Source organism: Hyla sarda, chromosome 3, assembly GCF_029499605.1.
Source record: "Hyla sarda isolate aHylSar1 chromosome 3, aHylSar1.hap1, whole genome shotgun sequence".
Lineage (NCBI taxonomy): Eukaryota > Metazoa > Chordata > Amphibia > Anura > Hylidae > Hyla > Hyla sarda.
Window position 1 is genome coordinate 84,914,702 of NC_079191.1, and position 17,301 is coordinate 84,932,002.

Here is a 17,301-nt window from a genome sequence, read left to right on the forward strand (position 1 = left end):
AAGGAATTGACAAGAAATCTACTTGCGTAATTTCACGTTAGTATTCTGTTCCAATTCCACTTTGAATGAAAGTTTCATTGGCTTTAATGGCCTCCTGCTGCTCTGTTCTGAGGACAAAATTCCAATGCAGAATCTTATTTCACCACAAGATTGAACCTGTTCATTCTTCTGGCGGAATCAACAGTTAAAAGCCCATTGAAGTCAACGGGACTTTATTTCTCCTGACAAAATGAATGAGTTTGCAGTGAATTGACACAGAATTGACATGCGCATCAAACCCCAAAATAGCTGAATTTTTTTCTGTGGCATTTCCTGATCCCTCTCCTGATTTCCGTGTCAAATTTCGCACCAATTCAGCACAAAATTCTGCACCGATTTCTTGACCAAAATTATTCTTTGTAAGTTCCTTAGTGTGAACATGCCCTTAAAATTTCCATGTGTAAAATTTCCCCAGCATGTGGATGAGATTTGTAAAATCTCATCCTCTTTCCTGCTACTGTATGACGATTTTACCTGTAGAAAAGGTAAAGGCTGCACTACCGTCCCTTATGAATTTGACCTTCCAGTGCATTCAGCATTTGATAATCCTTCCCATGTTATAGCTGAGTAGGTGCAGCCAGTTCGTCTTGCTTTACTTTGCTGTCTGTGGTGGTACGAGCAATGTCTATGACATGACTGTCCCTGCCTGCAGATCTTTATTGTACAATAGAGAGAATACTCTGTTTCTGTGGTAACTGCTTTGTCAGCGATGTCTGTATCTCGAAAGATCCGGACGCTCTCCACTAAGCAGACAAAGGCAGCTCGATTTAGCAGCGTTTTTACAGCTTAGTGTCTAGGCAGAAACAAGGGACGACAACAAAGATGTAGCTGGATGCAAATGTATATGAATGCTATCCGCTTTTCTGTGCCTGTTCTGATGTTTTCACTTAAATCTGTTCCTTTGTCAGGAAAATTCCGTGTCTGAAGGTATTCTTTATGCTAAACTACCATTACCTCTCATACAGTACACAAGCCACAAATGAAATGCAGTTTGCCTGTTGTTGTCCTTGTACGGTAATGCAACATGTCATTGCTGCTGACATCAGAGCGACTGCAGACTTACATATCCTGAGGTGCTCAAAAAAGTTTTACCCTCTATTGTTCCCAACCAAATTACATTTAACCTGCGTAAAAAAAAAAAAAATTGCGATAGAAATAAATCAGACTAGGTTGGTGGCCATGAGAACTTGTAGAATTAAAACAGAGAACCTGCAAAACAAGCCACACCACTATAGGAAACAATGGAACTGAACACCGGGCTGAGGGTACCGCTGCCATCCTACAGAGGAAAGGATTAAGATCCACATTCATGCACCCGGGATGTCATGTAGATTTTCCTGTCGCACAGGAAAGTGGCATTGTTAGTGGGCAGACCAGAACCTCAACCAATATAAGTGCATTATTGTGAAATTGTGTAAAAGTGAGAGCTCACATTTGGATGTGATTTACATCATTCTTGTAAAAATATTGATGGGAAAAGTAAATACGGTACTAATAGGCGCTTTGGTATCATTATCAGGGCCAGACTTAAAAGCAGCCCTGGCACACAATAGTTACATAGTTACATAGTTACATAGTTAGTACGGTCGAAAAAAGACATATGTCCATCAAGTTCAACCAGGGAATTAAGGGGTAGGGGTGTGGCGCGATATTGGGGAAGGGATGAGATTTTATATTTCTTCATAAGCATTAATGTTATTTTGTTCTAGGAATGTATCTAATCCTGTTTTAAAGCTGTTAATTGTTCCTGCTGTGACCAGTTCCTGAGGTAGACCGTTCCATAAATTCACAGTCCTCACGGTAAAGAAGGCGTGTCGCCCCTTGAGACTAAACTTTTTTTTCTCCAGACGGAGGGAGTGCCCCCTCGTCCTTTGGGGGGGTTTAACCTGGAACAGTTTTTCTCCATATTTTTTGTATGGGCCATTAATATACTTATATACATTTATCATATCCCCCCTTAATCGTCTCTTCTCAAGACTAAACAATTGTAACTCCTTTAATCGCTCCTCATAGCTAAGATGTTCCATGCCCCATATTAGTTTAGTCGCGCGTCTCTGCACCCTTTCCAACTCCGCAGTGTCCCTTTTATGGACAGGTGACCAAAACTGAACAGCATATTCCAGGTGAGGCCGTACCAATGCTTTATAAAGGGGGAGTATTATGTCCCTGTCCCTTGAGTCCATGCCTCTTTTGATACATGACAATATCCTGCCGGCTTTGGAAGCAGCAGCCTGACATTGCATGCTATTCTGTAGTCTGTGATCTACAAGTACACCCAGATCCTTCTCTACCAGTGACTCTGCCAGTTTAATCCCCCCTAAGACATACGATGCATGCAGGTTATTAGTACCCAGATGCATAACTTTACATTTATCCACATTGAACCTCATTTGCCAAGTGGATGCCCAGACACTTAGTCTATCCAAGTCATCTTGTAACTTATGCACATCCTCTATAGACTGTACTGTGCTACAAAGCTTGGTGTCATCTGCAAAGATAGAAACAGAGCTGTTAATACCATCCTCTATATCATTGATAAATAAATTAAACAACAGCGGGCCGAGTACTGAACCTTGGGGTACACCACTAATAACCGGGGACCAATCAGAGTACGAATCATTGACCACCACTCTCTGGGTACGATCCATGAGCCAGTGTTCAATCCAGTTACAAACTAAAATTTCCAAACCCAAAGACCTTAACTTACCTGTCAGACGTCTATGAGGGACAGTATCAAATGCTTTAGCAAAATCCAGAAACACTATATCCACAGCCATTCCTCTGTCAAGGCTTCTACTCACCTCTTCATAAAAGCAAATTAGATTGGTTTGACAACTTCTATCCTTAGTAAACCCATGCTGGCTATCACTTATAATACAATTATCCCCTATGTATTCCTGTATGTAATCCCTTATAAGTCCTTCAAACAATTTACCCACAATGCACGTTAAACTTACCGGTCTATAGTTTCCTGGGGAAGACCTAGAGCCCTTTTTGAAGATTGGCACCACATTCGCCTTGCGCCAGTCCCTTGGCACAATACCAGACACCAGAGAATCTCTAAATATCATGAACAGGGGTACAGATATTACTGAACTTACCTCTCTAAGAACTCTTGGGTGTAGTCCATCCGGTCCTGGGGATTTGCTTACATTTATATCACTTAACTTACCTTGTACCATCTCTACATTAAGCCAGTTCAGTACATTACATGATGTGTTACCAGCACTGACCTGGCCAATGTCAGCTCCTTTTTCCATAGTGTATACAGAACTAAAGAACCCATTCAGTAGCTCCGCCTTCTCTTGATCGCCTGTGACAACCTCCCCATTATCATTATTAAGGGGTCCTACATGCTCTGTCCTTGGTTTTTTTGCATTTATATATCTAAAAAAATATTTAGGATTAGTTTTGCTTTCTGTGGCCACCTGTCTCTCATTTTGAATTTTTGCTGTTTTTATTACATTTTTACAGATTTTATTAAGCTCCTTGTACTGTTTAAATGTTATCGCTGACCCATCAGATTTGTATTTTTTGAAGGCTATTTTTTTGCTGTTTATTGCTCTTTTAACATCATGTGTCAGCCATGTAGGATTTAGTTTCAATCGTTTATATTTGTTCCCCTTTGGTATATATTTAGCTGTATAGTTATTTAGAGTTAATTTAAAGATGTCCCATTTACCTTCTGTATCAGTATTTGAGAACACCTCCCCCAGTCTATGTCCTGTAGTGCAGCCCTCAGCCCAGGGAAATTTGCCTTTTTAAAGTTATATGTTTTTGCCTTCCCCGCCTGTCTTTGTTTTCTACATTTTAAGTCAAAAGTAACTATATTGTGGTCGCTATTACCAAGGTTTTCCCGCACAGTTACATTACCAACCAGCTCTGCGTTGTTGGAAATGATCAGATCCAACAAGGCATCACTTCTTGTTGGGTCCTCCACAAACTGGCCCATAAAATTATCCTGCAATAAATTTAGGAATTGTCGCCCCTTTGTAGTTTTAGCCAACCCCGGACCCCAATCTATATCTGGATAGTTAAAATCTCCCATTATTACCACTGTACCTGCCCGGGCGGCCCTCTCTATTTGTTTATGAAGCCGAACTTCTATCTCTTCAGTGATATTAGGGGGTCTGTAGATTACCCCAAATATTATTTTTTCAGTATTTCCCTCCTTTTGTAATTCTACCCACAATGATTCCACATCCTCAGAATCATCACACACTATGGCATCGTTCACACTGACTTTCATACCACTTCTTACATACAGACAGACTCCACCACCTTTTCTGTTCGTTCTGTCCTTGCGAAACAATGACGCCACTCACCTAAATTGCATAAAAATAGGGGGGAATTTTGCTGTATTTCTTCACGCCCCTTACCAGAGAGAAACCCATAGTAACCTTGCCTATCTTTGCATCTGGTGTTTCCCATAGCTTGAAATGGGGCAAGCCACTGAACCATTCTGTAGGTTAAAGATGGCACAGCCTGGCAGACTCAGCTTGGAGCAGTAGTGATCACTAAGTCATTGCATTCATTTAAATAAGGATTGGAGTGCTTTAGCAAAGGAAATTGAATGTCCAATGATCAATATTGTATTTGACTGATAGTCGAGATTTCGTCGACCTCTGCTTTATCCCCACCATAAAGTCAATTCGACAGTTCAGGATACAATGGTGAGCCAAGACAGAGACTTAGAACCCTGCTCTTATGCAGTTTACTTTTTCTCATTGCTTTACCCTGATACATTGTAAGAAGGAGAAACGTTGTCTTCTATCACTTAGTCTTCTACACCGTTGTCTTCTATCATTTAGTCTTCTACACAGTTATCTTCTGTCATTTAGTCTTTTGCACTGTTGTCTTTTATCATTCTGTCTTCTACACCATTGTCTTCTATCTTTCAGTCTTTTACACCATTGTCTTCTATCATTTTGTGTTTTACACTGTTGTCTTCTATGATTTAGTCTTCTACACCGTTGTCTTCTATTATTTAGACTTTTACACCGTTGTCTTCCATCATTTAGTCTTCTACACCATTGTCTTCTATCATTCAGTTTTGTACACCATTCTATGATTTAGTCTTCTACACTGTTGTCTTTTATTAGTCGTTTACCCTGTTGTCTTCTATTATTCACTCTTGTACACCATTGTCTTCTATCATTCAGTCTTGTACACCGTTGTCTTTTATTATTCAGTCTTTTACACTGTTGTCTTTTATTATTCAGTCTTTTACACTGTTGTCTTCTATCATTCAGTCTTCTACTCCGTTGTATTTTATTATTCAGTCTTTTACACCATTGTCTTCTATCATTCAGTTTTTTACACCGTTGTCTTCTATCATTCAGTCTTAGGTGACAGAGCTCTGGATTGGAATGATGTCTCATTGATTTGCGGACCATTCAGTAAATGAAGTTTTCTTCAGCATCTATACATACATACATATACAGATACCTTTCAGAATTCCTATTTCTGTGCATTTTCAGCTCTGAAAAAGAAGTCAAGAATAGCTGTGCATTGGCTACTTTACCACCCAGATAAATAAGATAAAGAACCTCACTTATTTTATTGATATAAAAGTCTTGATGCTTTATTAATTATTAGTTTATACATATAAATACACTGATCGCCCATAAAGTTAAAACATGAATTAATTGCACCTGTCAGAGGGTGGGAGATATTAGGCAGAAAGTCACCAGTCATTACTTGAAGTAGATATGTTGGTCGCAGGAAAAATGGGCAATTGTAGGGATATGAGCGAATATCAGAAGGAACAGATTGTGATATCTAAACAGAGCATCTCCAAAATGGCCGTTCTTGTGGCGTGGTCCTAGTGTGCCCTGGTTTTTATTCTCTTATGGTCAGAGATTTATGTTATGTAATTTATGTATGTTGGAAGGCTCTGATCACTCTTATTGTTCCCATTGGTTAGTTGTATGTTAACTCCGATAAGTAGGATAGCTCTGCTGCCACACTTTTCTGTTTACAAATTGTGGAGAAGAACATACTTCTTGATACATTGTAGGAAACCCTCCTTATATTTCCACAAATCTGCACCCAGTAATGTGTCTGTGTTTCACCCACTTTCCAGACATCACCATACTCTTTGTTTGACGGAGTGATCCCCTTGTTTGTGCCAAGACATTCTTTTATCTATAGAATTGTTCTCTTATTCTCTCTCTCCTCCCCCTGGGATCTTACTCACCTCCTGTCTTCAGCCTTCATTGGTCACTCTCTACCTAGACTTCTCAGAATAGTCTCAATTGTATACGGTTATTCTAGTGTGGTTTGTTTTTTTCGGTCTAAGTGTAATTTTACCTGATTTTCATACAAAGTACTTTCTGGCTATTGTATAGAGAGTCATTGACAATATTTATTCATTGATGTACTTGTCCTCCCCCTTTTCCTTATTGATCACCAAAAAAACAACTATAAATCTTAATTATATGTATCTTGGACATGTAGGTATATTCCTACGAATCAAGGCATGGTCTCGGGGATTACACCTGAGAGAATTAAGAGGGCCTGTGGTCAGACCAGATTTTTTTTTTTTTTTAATATAACCTATAATAATGTTTTTACTGTCTTGCTACTCCCCTCTTGCTCTCAAGATTTTAGGATTTCACTATTTATTTGACTATCTGTGGTTTAAAAAAAACATACAAAATGGTGTGTGTGACTGGAATGCTAAAGGGGGTGTGATTCACACCCCATCAACTATCTAAACACACCACCATAGCCTGGCATTTACACCCTATTTTGCAACAAAGTTTCTGCCCATCTAACTATTTAGTGAAAAACACAGATCAACCAAAATAGTAAAACCTCTATATCTTGGGAACAGGAGGGCATAGCCATAAAATAAAGATATGGTTGAAATCAGGGAACATTATGTAGAAACTTTTTTTTTTTTTTTTAGGAGTGACGACATGTCCTCTTTTTAAAAACACTGTAATAGGAAATTAAAGCTTGTATGGTGTTTATTTATTTATTTATTTATTTTTGTCTCATAGAGCCCTTTAAACCAACAAGGCAACAGTGCGGACCACTGTTTATACATGTATCGACATTGATTGGGTGCCACTTGTTAACCCTCCACATGTATTCCCCTATTGATAGGTTTCTTTAGACACCAATTATAATGACAGTAGCCTAGATTTATTAGGAGCAGACGGAGATGTATTGTGCTCCTCATTCTACCAAACACAATACTACTTGAAGAAGGCTCCTTTCCATGGGCTCTTATTTCTTTACTGATATAATTTACAATGTTTTGCTGCTCAGTTATGATATTGATGCTTTCAAGGATTAAATCAAAGTCTACAGGCACTTTATCATTTTACCATTGCAGCGTTCTGCACGAACCATCTCCCAATTATATCAGCCAAGTCATTTCCGCAGAGCTGAAAACAAACAAATCTCACTTTCCGGGTAAATTGCTTTTCTTTTCGGAAACTGAGGAGATGGTGGAGGCTTTTATTGTAGTGTTTCTATGAAGTCCCCTTGTGAAGGTCACGCTATTTGCCTGTGTGTTTGGCTGTGTACTTCTCTTGCATTGTAATGGACACACAGGCGAAGGGACCAGCTCTCAATCTCTCCATCTCTTCTGCGATCATTATCTGCCATCATGTTGTTTCATGTCCCTTCTGAAGCAGATTGAAGTCCTGCCAATCCAAAAATTGATGTGTGAAAGAAGCATTTACACTAGACATTAACATTAGCAATTTTGTTTTTCAGAGTTACAAAAAGGACAATGGAAGACGGCACTCTTTAAAATCTTCTTTTCTTTATTGCAGGAATATTAAAACAGGATACATACAGAAAAGAGTAAAAATCCAGATTCAGGACAGCAACATGGATGACATGTTTCGGGTTGTCGACCCAAAACGCATCAACCATGTCGCTGTCCTGAATCTGGATTTTACTTTCTGCGGTATGTATCCTGTTTAAATATTCCTGCAATAAAGAAAAGAAAATTTTAAAGAGTGCCGTCTTCCATTGCCCTTTTTTTATGATTTCTTTGAGCTTAGCCGGGCACCCCGCCCAGGGAAGCTGACATCACACTTTTGCTTTTTTAGAGTTACATGTGTTTGAATCAAGGGAACTCTGCTGGGCCTAATGCTATTACCTTAGTTTTGTTACCGCTCTTATCGGATGCCTTGTTTCAGTCCTGCCTCTCTCTATATATATGTATATATATATAATCAACTGCCAATACACGTGTGTGAGCAGCATGACAAAGTAGTGCATGCTGCTCACACAAGTGTATTGGCAGGTGATTCAATATATACCTATATACAGCGGGGCCAAAAAGTAATTATTCATCCACCAATTGTGCTAGTTCTCCCATTTAAAAAGATGAGAGAGGCCGATAATTTTCAACATACCTCAACTATGAGAGACATAATGAGAAGAAAATCCATAAAATCACATTGTCTGATTTTTAAAGAATTTATTTGAAAATTTTGGTTGAAAATAAGTATTTGGTCACCTACAAACAAGCAAGATTTCTCGCTCTCACAGACCTGTAACTTCTTCTTTAAGAATCTCCTGTGTCCTCCACTTGTTACCTGTACTAATGGCACCTGTTTGAACTTGTTATCAGTTTAAAAGACACCTGTCCACAACCTCAGACAGTCACAATCCAACCTCCACTATGGCCAAGACCAAAGAGCTGTCGAAGGATACCAGAAACAAAATTGTAGATCTGCACCAAGCTGGGAAGACTGAATCTGCAATAGGTAAGCAGTTTGGTGTGAAGAAATCAACTGTGGAATCAATTATTAGAAAATGGAAGACATACAAGACCACTGAAAATCTCCCTCAATCTGGGGCCCCAAGCAAGATCTCACTCCGTGGTGTCAAAATGATCACAAGAAATGTGAGCAAAAATCCCAGAACCACAGGGGGACCTAGTGAATGACCTGCAGAGAGCTGGGACCAAAGTAACAAAGGCTACCATCAGTAACCCACTACGCCCCCAGGAACTCAAATCACGCAGTGCATGCAGTGTCCCCCTGCTTAAGCCAGTACATGTCCGGGCCCATCTGAAATTTGATAGAGAGCATTTGGATGATCCAGAAGAGTATTGGGAGAATGTCATAGGGACAGATGAAACCAAAGTAGAACTTTTTGGTAAAAACTCAACTCATGTTTGGAGGAGAAAGAATGCTGAGTTGCATCCAAAGAACACCATACCTACTGTGAAGCATGGGGGTGGAAACATCGTGCTAAGGGACAGGACGACTGATCTGTGTAAATGAAAGAATGAATGGGGCCATGTATCGTGAGATTTTGAGTGAAAACCTCCTTCCTTCAGCAAGGGCATTGAAGATGAAATGTGGCTGGGTCTTTCAGCATGACAATGATCCCAAACACACCACCCGGGCAACGAAGGAGTGGCTTCGTAAGAAGCATTTCAAGGTCCTGGAGTGGCCTAGCCACTCTCCAGATCTCAATCCCATAGAAAACCTTTGGAGGGAGTTGAAAGTCCATGTTGCCCAGCGACAGCCCCAAAACATCACTGCTCTAGAGGAGATCTGCATGGAGAAATGGGACAAAATACTATCAACAGTAGGTGAAAGCCTTGTGAAGACTTACAGAAAACGTTTGACCTCTGTCATTGCCAACAAAAGGTACATCACAAAGTATTGAGATGTTGAGATGAGATTGTTATCGACCAAATACTTATTTTGCACCATAATTTGCTAATAAATTCTTTAAAAATCAGGCAATGTGATTTCATGGATTTTTTTTTCTTATTATGTCTCTCATAGTTGAGGTATACCTATGATGAAAATTACAGGCCTCTCATCTTTTTAAGTGGGAGAAGTTGCACAATTTGTGGCTGACGAAATACTCCCCCCCCCCCCCCCACTGTATAGATATATACAGTCATGGCCGTAAATGTTGGCAACCCTGAAATCTTTCAAGAAAATGAAGTATTTCTCACAGAAAAGGATTGCAGTAACACATGTTTTGCTATACGCATGTTTATTCCCTTTGTGTGTATTGGAACTAAACCAAAAGGAAGGAAAAAAAGCTAATTGGGCATAATGTCACACCAAACTCCAAAAATGGGATGGACAAAATTATTGGCACCCTTAACTTAATATTTGGAAAAAGTAACTCAAATCAGTCACTTCCTATAACCATCAATAAGCTTCTTACACCTCTCAACCAGAATGTTGGACCACACTTCCTTTGCAAACTGCTCCAGGTCTCTCTTATTGGAAGGCGCCTTTTCCCAACAGCAATTTTAAGATCTCTCCACAGGTGTTCAATGGGATTTAGATCTGGACTCATTGCTGGCCACTTCAGAACTCTCCAACGCTTTATTGCCATCCATTTCTGGGTGCTTTTTGACGTATGTTTGGGGTCATTGTCCTGCTGGAAGACGCAAGATCTTGGCTGCAAACCCAGCTTTCTGACACTGGGCTGTACAATGTGACCCAAAATCCGTTGGTAATCCTCAGATTGCATGATGCCTTGCACACATTCAAGGCACCCAGTGCCAGAGGCAGCAAAACAACCCCAAAACATCATTGAATCTCCACCATATTTCACTGTAGGTACAGTGTTCTTTTCTTTGTAGGCCTCATTCCGTTTTCGGTAAACAGTAGATTTTTTTTTTACCAAAAAGCTCTATCTTGGTCTCATCTGTCCACAAAACGTTTTCTCAGAAGGATTTTGGCTTACTCAAGTTCATTTTGGCAAATTGTAGTCTTGCTTTTTTTATGTCCCTTTGTCAACAGTGGGGTCCTCCTGGGTCTTCTGCCATAGCGTTTCATTTCATTTAAATGTCAACGAATAGTTTGCGCTGACACTGATGCTCCCTGAGCCTGCAGGACAGCTTGAATATCTTTGGAACTTGTTTGGGGCTGCTTATCCCCCATCTGGACTATCCTGTGTTGACACCTTTCATCAATTTTTCTCTTCTGTCCACACCCAGAGAGATTAGCTACAGTGCCATGGGTTGCAGACAATGTTGCGCACTGTGGACAAAGGCAAATCTAGATCTCTGGAGATGGACTTGTAACCTTGAGATTGTTGATATTTTTCCACAATTTTGGTTCTCAAGCCCTCAGACAGTTCTCTCCTCCTCTTTCTATTGTCCATGCTTAGCGTGGCACACACAGACACACAATGCAAAGACTAAGTGAACTTCTCTCCTTTTTATCTGCTTTCAGGTATGATTTTTATATTACCCACACCTGTTACTTGCCCCAGGTGAGTTTAAGGGAGCATCACAAGCTTGAAACAATCTTACTTTTCCACAATTTTAAAGGGTGACAATAATTTTGTCCTGCCCATTTTTGGAGTTTGGTGTGACATTATGCCCAATTTGCTTTTTTTCCTCCCTTTTTTTTTTTGTTTAGTTCCAATACGCACAAAGGGAATAAACATGTGTATAGCAAAACATGTGTTACTGCAATCCTTTTCTGTGAGAAATACTTCATTTTCTTGAAAAATGTCAGGGTTGCCAACATTTACGGCCATGACTGTGTGCGTGTGTATATATATGTATATATATATATAGAGAGAGAGAGCGAGAGAGAGAGAGGGAGAGAGGGGGGCAGGACTGAAACAAGGTATCCATTAAGAGCGGTAACAAAACTAAGGTAATAGCAATAGGCCCAGCACAGTTCCCTTGATTCAAACACATGTAACTCTTAGGCTGGGATTCCACTGAGATTTTTTTTGCAAAAACGTTGTAAAAAACGCCAATTTTCTCGCACAGCGGTTTTTCAGCGAAAAAAATGACGCGTCCAGTTGTTAGCTGCAAGCCAATAGTAAACTTCAAAATGCCAGATTCACTTGGCGTTTTTCAGTTTGCCGTTTTTTTTAAACCTTTTGGCGTTTTTCAGCAATTTCGGGCTCAGAGGCTGGATTTTCAAAACCTAGTTTGCCGTTTTTTGCCCTTAAATCGTGGCGTTTTCCTCCCATAGAAGACTATGGGAGAGCAAAAACGCCAAGAGCTATGTTGGTTTTAACTTTTGCGTTTTTGCTGGCGGTTTTTATTCATTTTTGGACTTTAGCGATCCAAAAAAGTTATGGCGATACCTTTTTTTATTAAAATTTGGTAGGGTACCATCAAAAAATATATATAAAAAAGATACAGTAGTGATGGAAAAAATTGTATCTAACGGAATTTTTCTTTTTTTATTTCGAAATTTTTATTAATTTTTAAACAGGGATCAATTTATGTGGGCGGGTAAAGCACTAAAAATGTAGCCGACAATAATAAAAATGTAGTGTGTGTGTGTGTTTTTCCCTTTTTTTTTCTTTTCATTTTTTTAGGTAGTACTGTTCCATGATGGGAGTAGTAGTACCTGTATTAATTGACAGACCACCCGTTGCGATCCTCCTGTATAATTTATAGATGCAGCCAGCCGCTCTTCTATGGTCCCCTGCACTGCCGTATATATATATATATATATACACACACATGTTCCTATTTCCCACAGAGAGCTGTGATTGGCCAGATGGTTCCAGCCAATCACAGCTCTCTGTGGAAAATATGACTAGGTGTATATATATATACGGCAGGGCAGGGGACCATAGAAGAGCGGCCGCATCTATACATTATACCGGAGGATCACAGCGGGTGTCAGTAGTGGTACCCTCTGTGATGTGTTCTTAATTACAAGTACTACTACTTCCAACATGGAGCACACTCTGCTCCATGCTGGTAGCTGTAGTACCTGCATTAATAAACCGATCGCAACAGGTGTCAGTAGTTAGGTGCGATCTGTCTATTAATGCAGGTACTACATCTCCCAGCATGGAGCAGAGTGTGCTCCATGTTGGTAGTAGTAGTACTTGCAGTTAAGGACACATCACAGCGGATGTCACTCCTGACACCGCTGTGATCGTCCTATCTATTGCAGAGATGGAGCGGCTGTATACAGCGCTCCCCATCTCTGCTCTGTACTCCAGCCAGTGATATGAATAGAACATCGCTGATTAATATTTCCCTCTGAGAGCTGTGATTGGTTGCAACCATCCAGCTAATCACCACTCTGGGTGGGAAATATGAATGAGTGATGTTCTATTCGCATCACTGGCCAGAATACAGAGCAGAGATTGGGAGCGCTGTATAGAGCCGCTCCGCATCTCTGCTATATTATGGGCGATCGCATCGGGTGTCAGTAGTGATTCCTGGGGCAATATGTCTATTAGTACAGGTACTACTACTCCCATCATGGAACAGTGTGTTCCATGCTGGGAGTAGTAGTACTACCTAAAAAATTTCAAAAAAAAAAAAGAGAGAAAAAAAAGTTAAACACACACACACACACACACACACACTTTTTATTATTTATTAAAATTTTGTCTGAAAAAAATACATTTAGTTAGATACATTTTTTTACATCCCTACTGCATCCCTTTCTTTTTTTTTTTTTTTTGGTACCCAACTATTTTTGTACAAAAAAACGTCAAAGGGGCCAAAAAAGGCGAATTCCACACAAAGGTAAAAACGCTAGAAAAAACACCAAAACGCAGGGAAAAACAATGGCAGTTTTTCTGGTGATTTTTCGGGCGTTTTTAAGCCAAAAAAAAAATCGCAGGGCAAAGACCTCAGTGGAATTCTAGCCTTAAAGAGCAAAAGTGTGGGCAAAACTCTATGCTTTTTGGTTATCCCTCCTCATAGGATAACATGATCTGCATAATAATAGAAAGTCATCACCAGGGAGAACAAATAGTCCTATTTTCCCTGTCGCCCACCATTCTGGTCATGCTTGGGTCGGGTGGGCCAGTGAGTGATCACTACGGCCTTTCTTCATAGTCTCACACCAGCATAATCTTGTAATGTCTCACTGTAATGCTAACTGTGTAAATATAGTTTTCCTGTTTATGGCAGAACTGAAGGGCAGAGTATATAAAAGCACTTTGCATTTTTTCTGAAGACCACTGAGCACATTGATTGTATGTTTTCCAAATAGCAGGAATCATCCGACTGTTTGGCTTCTGTGTATTAGGTTGTTCTGGTAAGTTGCTATGCAACTTCTTAAAGGGGTACTCCAGTGGAATTTTTTTTTTAAAATCAACTGGTGTCAGAAAGTTAAACAGATTTGTAAATTAAAGTATATAATCACTGGCGCAGGAATGGTTCCCTTTTAGGCAGCCAAGATACAGCAAAATGGGTCCTGGCTGGGGCCCAAAAATAGGTAGACTGAAAGACAAATAATACTAGTGTATCGACGCACATAAAAGGAACACATATATGGGAATACACTTACTTAGTAAAGTTGATTTTAATGGTTTCTACATGAGGTAGACAAATTCTGATATTATACTGACGCTGGTTCCGTTCACTGGGCAAATATATATATATATAGAGGAAACAAAAATAGAGAAATGAAAGAATACTTTTATGTAGGTAATCCTGTGACTGTGTATCGATTGTTACAGGCTTGTATTGCAAGTACAGAGAGACTAACTTAGGTGCCTCTGTTAGGAGTTTATCTAAGATGATGATAGGTGCCGACTCCCCACCGCACTGGACGGCGCTCACAATACAGTCCTGGCTCCGTCACTGTGTGTATATATAGAATAGACCAATAGTTACATGTATAGTATAGGACCAAAACGCGTTAGATGAATCTTGGCCCCTGTGCCTTGCTGTAGCTGTAATCGTGACGTCACGTTCAGTAATCAGATCCCTGTGCGAACTTCCATAGTGTGGTCGCACCGGTGAGACGCTCACGGCCGGAGCAGATCTCCCGGTGCATACACCCACTATATACCCGGACCTGCTTCCTCACCATCTTCCTGGGAGCTTCTGGAGGAACCCAGCTATTGCCCACACCATATCCCATATCCCAGGAACACCATTCTGTGGACCATAGCGTGAAGATCAGTGCCAAATTACAGGTACCTCTGACAACCACGGCTATTATTACATAGTGCTACCGCAGCCACGTACCCTGCCGCCTCTACACACGTGCATATTAGAGTATAAGAAGGATTTATTTGGATAACCAAAACAATACTATACATGTAACTATTGGTCTATTCTATATATACACACAGTGACGGAGCCAGGACTGTATTGTGAGCGCCGTCCAGTGCGGTGGGGAGTTGGCACCTACCATCATCTTAGATAAACTCCTAACAGAGGCACCTAAGTTAGGTTCACACTACGTTTTCTCCCATACGGGAGCGCATACGGCAGGGGGGAGCTAAAACCTCGCGCTCCCGTATGTCATTCATTTCAATGAGCCGGCCGGAGTGAAACGTTCGGTCCGGTCGGCTCATTTTTGCGCCGTATGCGCTTTTACAACCGGACCTAAAACTGTGGTCAACCACGGTTTTAGGTCCGGTTGTAAAAGCGCATACGGCGCAAAAATGAGCCGACCGGACCGAACGTTTTACTCCGGCCGGCTCATTGAAATGAATGACATACGGGAGCGCATACGGTGACATACGGGAGCGCGAGGTTTTAGCTCCCCCCTGCCGTATGCGCTCCCGTATGGGAGAAAACGTAGTGTGAACCCACCCTTAGTCTCTCTGTACTTGCAATACAAGTCTGTAACAATCGATACACAGTCACAGGATTACCTACATAAAAGTATTCTTTCATTTCTCTATTTTTGTTTCCTCTCTATATATATTTTTTTGCCCAGTGAACGAAACCAGCGTCAGTATAATATCAGAATTTGTCTACCTCATGTAGAAACCATTAAAATCAACTTTACTAAGTAAGTGTATTCCCATATATGTGTTCCTTTTTTGTGCGCCGATACACTAGTATTATTTGTCTTTCAGATTTGTAAATTACTTTTATTTAAAAATCTTAATCATTCCAGTGCTTATCAGCTGCTGTATGCTCCACAGAAAGTTCTTTTCTTTTTGAATTTCTTTTCGGTCTGACCACAGTGCTCTTTGCTGACACCTCTGTCCATGTCAGGAACTGTCCAGAGCAAGGGCAAATGCCCGTAGCAAACCTCTCTTGCTCTGAATAATTCCTGACATGGACAGAGGTGTCAGCAGAGAGCACTGTGGTCAGACAGAAAATAAATTGAAAAAGAAAAGAACTTTCTCTGGAGCATACAGCAGCTGATAATTACTGGAAGGATTAAGATTTTTATATAGAAGTAATTTACAAATCTGTTTAATTTCCAGGCACCAGTTGATTAAAAAAAAATTTAAAAAAATTGCCACTGGAGTACTCCTTTAAGTCCTCCAAGCCTGGATTTGCAACTGTTATAGGTTAAGTCCAGTTCTGCTGTCTTGTGACCACTTGTGTTGTCGTCATAGTATATTTACCTATATGTATAGCAGCTGTTATAGCTAATTTTGTACATTCTTTTTATTTGCTTGCTCGGTTCTGGCCGCCATCTTGCAAAACCTTTCTGCTTCTTCCTGATGTCGGAACACACAGCAATGCGGTTACTTTGCTGTATACAATGCACTACTTTCTTATAAGTTCAAGAATGCTTGGCGACATAGAATTTGTACATTGGTTCTGCCAGGGAGGAATGACATCCTGAGCAGCCAGAGGGCAAATAGCTAGTAATGCAGTGTTAGTTTTATTGAGCATTTTTTCCGATATATTTATGTACCTACATACAACAGTAAATGAGTGCCAAGGACAGTTTGCCAATAGATTGGCACTTAAAATGCTCCAGTCCACGTAAAATGCACAAGATCAGAACCTGAATGTCACAACTAGGTAGGAGATGGTAGAGGAAGATGAGGAAAAGTACAGGAGGAGGCGTCAATCTACCAAGGTCATTGTGTAATTCAAAGATAGTCAGCAATGCATGCTGACTCTGACCTCCTGTTCCTTCAAGTGCTGCTGCTCTGGAGCGGTGGTCAGACTTTGTTCACATGACCAAACTGCAGAGAACAGATGGTTAAAAACTGGAGTGAAGCAAAGGATACGTCTTTAGACCTATGGTTAACATAACAGGGAAGCCTTTACATTTACACAATAAAAAAAACCAGAGTGCTTCTTTCGTTTTTTCTGTTTTGTGTCTTCTATTGCTGACAGAGGAGGAAGAATCATTTTGCAGACAATTGTCTTACCTTGTTGTGAGTCATAGATTTGTGTGGAGGATGGCGGGGTACGACTGACCTCCTGGGAGACATAAAGTAGGATATATTGTATATTTCTCCATTTTAATTGCAATATGAGACAAAATAGGGAGGATGGGCTGGGACTTTGTTTAAATTTTTATGTGTACCGTATTTTTCGCCGTATAAGACGCACTTTTTCTTCTCCAAAACTGGGGGGGAAAAGTTGGTGCGTCTTATACGGCG

The 17,301-nt window shown here is 40.4% G+C and overlaps 1 protein-coding gene across 1 annotated transcript in view; it reads left to right on the forward strand.

The window, feature by feature from the left end:
* Positions 1-17,301, forward strand: part of DNER (delta/notch like EGF repeat containing) — a 272,367-nt gene that overhangs the window by 96,082 nt on the left and 158,984 nt on the right. The gene's annotated exons all lie outside the window — the stretch shown is intronic.